General features: G+C 43.1%; 1 long non-coding RNA gene across 1 annotated transcript in view; it reads right to left on the bottom strand.

Annotated features, from left to right (window-relative positions):
• Positions 1 to 3461: 3461 nt before the first annotated feature.
• The window catches only part of LOC132395364 (uncharacterized), a 37004-nt gene continuing 34465 nt past the window's right edge, over positions 3462 to 6000 (bottom strand). The window contains exon 8 of the long non-coding RNA XR_009512585.1: positions 3462 to 3737. This is a non-coding gene — a long non-coding RNA (uncharacterized LOC132395364). The remainder of the gene's footprint in view (positions 3738 to 6000) is intronic.

Genomic DNA, 6000 nt, shown 5'->3' with positions numbered 1-6000 from the left:
TATTTTATTGGTTGGGAGGGGCAATGGAGATAAATGGACATCCATTGATAGGACTGTCAACATCATCATTATGTGCCATGTTGTATGATATGGGTGATCATGGTCTTCCTTCTGTCTTTAATCTGAAAAGTTATAATAAGGTCTTCAGAACTTCTGCATGTCCGTTCCTTGATGGCATGTGCTGTCGGCCGTGATTTCTTCTTCCATCAACTTTTCCCACCACTGCGAGGTGTCCAAGCTTCTCTTTCCTCAGGACATGTCCCAGAAATACCAGCTGCCATTTCTTAATTGATAGTATCAGCTCTCTTCTTATTCCAGCTTTTCTCAAAACTTCCTCATTTGTTAATCTGTCCTTCCACAACAATTTCATCATTCTTCTCAAAAAGCACATTTCTACAGCTTCAAGTCTTCCTTCACTTTGCTTTGATATTGCCCAACATAAGTTAGTGTGGAATGCACCACTCTGAGTTTCGTACCCATTGAAATTATGTTATTCTTTAATATCTTGCTCAAATGCTCGGACGTGCATTTAGCAATCCCAGACCTTCTTCTAATTTCAACGTCAGCCCTGCTGTCAGATGCTATTGTGCTCCCTTAGTAATTGAACTTCCATGTTTGTTTAATTGTTTCATTGCCCGCTTTCAGTTTGCGATTCTGGTTTTCTTTCTTCCTTGTGACAACCATACATGTGGTCTTCTTGCAGTTGATGGCCAATCCGCTTGTTGCACTTTCTTCAATGACTTGATCTAGCATTTCTTATAGTTTCTCTTTAGAAGTAGCTATCGGCACTGTGTCAACTGTGTACCATAGGTGGTTCATATTGTATCCACCAATTATCATTCCTGGAGTACTGCTAATTTCTCTTAGAATCTTCTCACTATAAAGGTTGAACAGGTCAGGCGAGAGAACACAACCCTGTGTGACTCTCTTCTCAAACTGGACAAAATCACTTATCTCATTCTCAACTCCCATTCCTGCATTTTGTTCTCTATACAAATTTCTGATGATTCTACAGGACCCTACCACTAAGCACATCTTTCCCTCTCTACCCCTCTCCGCTTTCTGCAGGGATCGTTCCGTCCCCGACTGCCTGGTCCACACGTCCCTCCCCACAGATCTCTCACCTGGTACTGATCCCTGCAGGCGTAAGTGCTACACCTGTCCGAACACCTCCTCTCTTACCACCATTTGGGACCCCAACCAGTCCTTCCAGGTGAGGCAACACTTCACTTGTGAGTCTGTTGGGGTAATCTATTGCATCTGGTGCTCCTGCTGTGGCCTCCTCTACATCGGTGAGACCCGACGCAGATTGGGGGACTGCTTCGTCGAGCACCTCCGCTCCGTCCGCAACAACAAACAGGATCTCCCAGTTGCCACCCACTTCAACTCTGTTTCACATTCCCATTTGGATATGTCCATACATGGCCTCCTCTACTGCCATGATGAGGCCAAACTCAGGTTGGAGCAGCAACACCTCATATACCATCCAGGTAGTCTCCAGCCCCTTGGCATGAACATCGAATTCTCCAACTTCCGGTAATTCCCTCCCTCTCCCTTCCCCCATCCCAGTTTCACTCTGCCTCCTCCTACAGCTGCCTCACCTTCTTCTACTACCCATAGTGATTTCCCCTTACATTCCTTTTTCACCTCTCCTGCCTATCCCCTCCCTGCATCCCCCCCTCACCCCTTGATCTTTCCTCTGATTGGTTTTTCACCTGGCACCTACCAGCCTTCTTCTTCCCACACTCCCCCACTTTCTTTATAGGGCCCCTGACCCCTCCCTCTTCAGTCCTGACAAAAGGTCTCGACCCAAAACGTTAACTGCTTGTTTCCGCGGATGCTGCCCGGCCTGCTGAGTTCCTCCAGCGTGTTGTACGTGTTGCTTTGACCACAGCATCTGCAGTGTACTTTGTGTTTCTGATGATTCTGATACCTTTCCCATCAAAATCCAAGTGGTGAAGGATTTTTAAGCTCTTCATGTCTCACCTTATCAAAAGCTTTGGTATAATTGATGAATCTTAGGTATAGGTCTTTCTGAACCTCTATGATGCACTTACAAATCATTCTAAGGATAAAGATTGCACCTCGCGTTCCACTATCTTCCCATCCATCGATGGTCATGGATAGGACCGGAAATCACTGACTATTGACTGAAATATCAACTTCCTTATTTTGTACTTGTAGAGAGCAGAAAAAATCTCAATTCTCTGCATCCTGTATTTGTCTCTTTTGGTTTGAGTCATTCTCTGCCAATTATGACTGTAACGTTCTGCAATGTTTCACTGCTAATGTAATGGTTTCTCTGTAGCAGCAGTGTTTGGGTTATTACTAGAGGTAACAGGGGCTTTGGAAGGCACACCATCCAATGAGAGGCATGTTGTTTCTTTCTTGTGTGTACGAGAGAAGGTATTCGCGGGCTTTTGTTCAGCAGAAGATGGAGACAGACGCCAGAATGGAGAGGTCGTAGACTGCAGGACTGAGTGGACGTAGAATGGGGTCGGGAGTCGATGATGCCCGGGGAAATTGATGGAGAATGAACTGTCGGGAAAGTCGGGAACTCCAACGTGTGCATTAGACTGTTTCATTAAAATAGGCCCTTTTCTTTTTGTTTTCTTTACTAACCCTCTAGTCAATTTAAGAATTTTAAAACTAAATAACTTAATTGCATCTGGCGTACTGTTTGTTATTTCGTGGTACTGACTTGTAACAGGGGAAAACATCACTCAGCATCCACACAAACAAGATTTCTCATGTTTGGCTGGGCCAGAGGCTGTCTTCACCTAGACAAACGCATGCTGGCCGAACCTGCAGGTTACACGACCATAAGACATAGGAGCAGAATTAGGCCTTTGGGCTTATTGAGCCTCCTCCACCATTCCATCCTGGCTGATTTATTATCCCTCTCAACTCCATTCCTCCTGCTTTTTCCCCATAACCTTTGACACCCTTTCTAATCCAAAACCTATCAAACTCTGCTTTAAATATACCCAATGACTTGACCTCCACAGCCACCAGTGACAATGCATTCCACAGATTCCCCACACTCTGGCTAAACAAATTCCTCCTCAATTCTGTTCTAAATGGACATCCCCCTATTCTGAGGCTGTGTCCTCTGGTCCCAGCTTCCCCCACTATAGGAATCAGCCTTTACATGTCCACTTTATCTAGGCCTTTCAATATTTGATGGGTTTCAATCAGATTTCCCCCATTCTTCTAAACTCCAGCAAGTACAGGCCCAGAGCCATCAAATACTCCTCATACTTTAACTCTTTCATTCCTGGGATCATTCTTGTGGCCCTCTTTAATAGGTATCACATCCTTTCTTAGATAAGGGGCTAAAAACTGCTCACAGTACTCCAAGTGTGGTTTGATCAATGCCCTATAAAGCATTATACCTTGGTTGAGAGGGAGCAATGGGCATCCACTGATAGGTCTGTAAGTCACTGAAAATTGCCTGAAATATCAACTTTATTTATTGTACTTATACAGTCGGAAGAAAAGTATCTCAATTTGCTACATCCTGTTTTGTCGCATGTGGGTTGAGTCATTTCCTGTCACTTTATCTCTGGTCAGAAGTGTTGCCGTTCAATACCTGTGATTTGCTCTTTGCTGGTTACAATGCCGTTGTCTTCACATCTAGGAGCAATCACCTTGACTGGATATAGGAATGTAGTGCCATTATTGTCTGGGAAACTTCTTGTGGCTTACGAAGCAAGTGAACTGTGGCTGGCAGAGATCTAAATTAAAAGCAAAAATGACGGAAATACCGATTCAATCAGGCAGCACTTATGGAAAGAGAAGCAGTTACTGACTTTTGATCAGAACTAGGAAAAGTAAGAAAATGAAGAGAAGGAGGAAAGATGGAAAAAGCAAAGAAAGACACTCAGTGGCCACTTTACACCTGTACGCACACTCATTAATGCAAATATCTAATCAGCCAATTATGTGGCAGCAACTCAATGCATAAGATTCAGTTGTTGATCAGAATGGGGAAGAAATGTAAGTGTAATTTGACAGTGGAACAATTACTGGTCCCAAACACACTGGTTTGACTATCTCTGAAATTACTGATCTCCCGGGACTTTCACATACAACTGTCTGTAGAGTTTACAGAGAATAATGCAAAATTTCCAGTGAGCAGTTCTGCGGGTGAAAGCACCCTGTTAACAAGAGAGGTCAGAGGAGAATGGCTAGACGGGTTCACGCTGACAGGACGGCGACAGTAACTCAAATAACCACGCATTACAACAGTGGTGTGGAGAAGAGCACCTCTGAACACACAACACATCGAGCATTGAAGTGGGTGGGTTACAGCAGTAGAAGACCATGGACAGTGGCCACTTTGTTAGGTACAGGAGGCACCTAATAAAATGGCCAGTAAGTGTACGTGATTGGGTGGAGACCAGAGTGTTTGAACAACGCAAGTGGTGGCAGTGCTGACAGAAAAAAAGGTGGTAAAAACTTACTAAATGAAGCAAAACTGTCTGAAGGAGGTGTAAATAGAAGGGAATGAATGAACAGTGCTGAGAGTAAACAAAACAACACTGAAACTGAAAATGTGAGATTTATTGTGACCGTTCCCTGTCTATTTCTGTTACCTCGGGAAAGGTGTGCCAGGTTGCTCTTAACTTTCAGACATGCAGCTGAGACAACTAAGACTTTTTTATAGATTACTTCATTGTCTTCAGTGAAGTCAATGAGTTATTGCCGATGAATCATGACATAAATAGCCAGTAAATTCAAATAAATACAAATCCCATTCATTGACTTAATTGTGAACAGAATTAGATGAGTTCTGCTCAAGAGAATATCAAGTTTAATTGACGAATTAAAACTTAACATAAGCAGAACTCCCACGTTTAATTAAACATTTAGTTTATTTTGTTCTTCATATTAGGTTAAGTCCACCACCTGTTGGAAGTGGTATACAGTTGGTAGAATTGATCCTTGGTGCCAGGCTATTGGGGGAAAGCATCATAATTAATTTACGTCGGATAGGCGAGGCACGGAGAATCAGCAAAGTACACCTCAGCAAGCTTTTACTTCCCTTTGCATTCTTCTTTAATCTATCGTTGATCGATTTGAAATCCCCTGTGTCACTCCTAATACACAAATACTTTGAATGACTTAAAAATGTATTATGGTGAACTAGGTACTGCTTAGAGCACAGATCTTTAATATGTTTAATTTGCTATGAGTCATTTCTCTGTGCTGATGCCAAGTCTATTGATCATTTTATTATTGGAGTTTACACATTCCTTAGAGATAGAGTCATAGAGTCGTGGAGCAACAGAGTGCTGATATAGGTACTTCGACCCAACGAGTCCATCCTAATCACTGTGCCAACCCAGCTAGATTCAGTTTCCTAACTTTGGCCCATATCCCTCCAAGCCCCACCCTTCCATGTACCTATATAAGTAATTATTAAATAATACTATTGTGCCTGCCTCAACAACTTCCTCAGACACCTCATTCCTTCCGGGTGAAAAAGTCGCCCCTTAGGTCCTTTTTCAATCTTTCCCCTCTCACCTAAATCCATTTCCCCTAGTTTTGGACTTGCAGGAAAATATCTGCTATGATCCACCTTCTCAAATGCCTCTTGTAATTTTCAACACGTCTGTAAGGTCACCACTCATTCACCTACATTCCAAGCACCTAGCCTGGTCAACTGCTGCCTATAACTCAGGCCCTCTAGTCCTGGCAACATCCTTGATAAATCTTCTCTGACTCTTGCCAGTTTAACCTCGTGTTTTCTTTGATAGGTACTCCATGCAGCCTCACCGATGGCCTATGGATGGCAGATACTTTAGAGGCATTTAAGAAACTCTTAGGCAGATGGATGATAGAAAAATGGACACCTATATAGAAGTGAAGGGTTAAATTGATCTTGGAGTAGGTTAAAAGGCTGGCACAACATGGTGGGTCAAAGTGGCTGTATTGTGCTGTAATATATGTTCTTGTACAACTACAATGTAATGCCCCAATTCCTGTACTCAGTGC

The sequence above is a fragment of the Hypanus sabinus genome, chromosome 6 (assembly GCF_030144855.1).
Source record: "Hypanus sabinus isolate sHypSab1 chromosome 6, sHypSab1.hap1, whole genome shotgun sequence".
Taxonomy (NCBI): Eukaryota; Metazoa; Chordata; class Chondrichthyes; order Myliobatiformes; family Dasyatidae; genus Hypanus; species Hypanus sabinus.
This window is presented reverse-complemented; position numbering and strand designations above follow the sequence as displayed.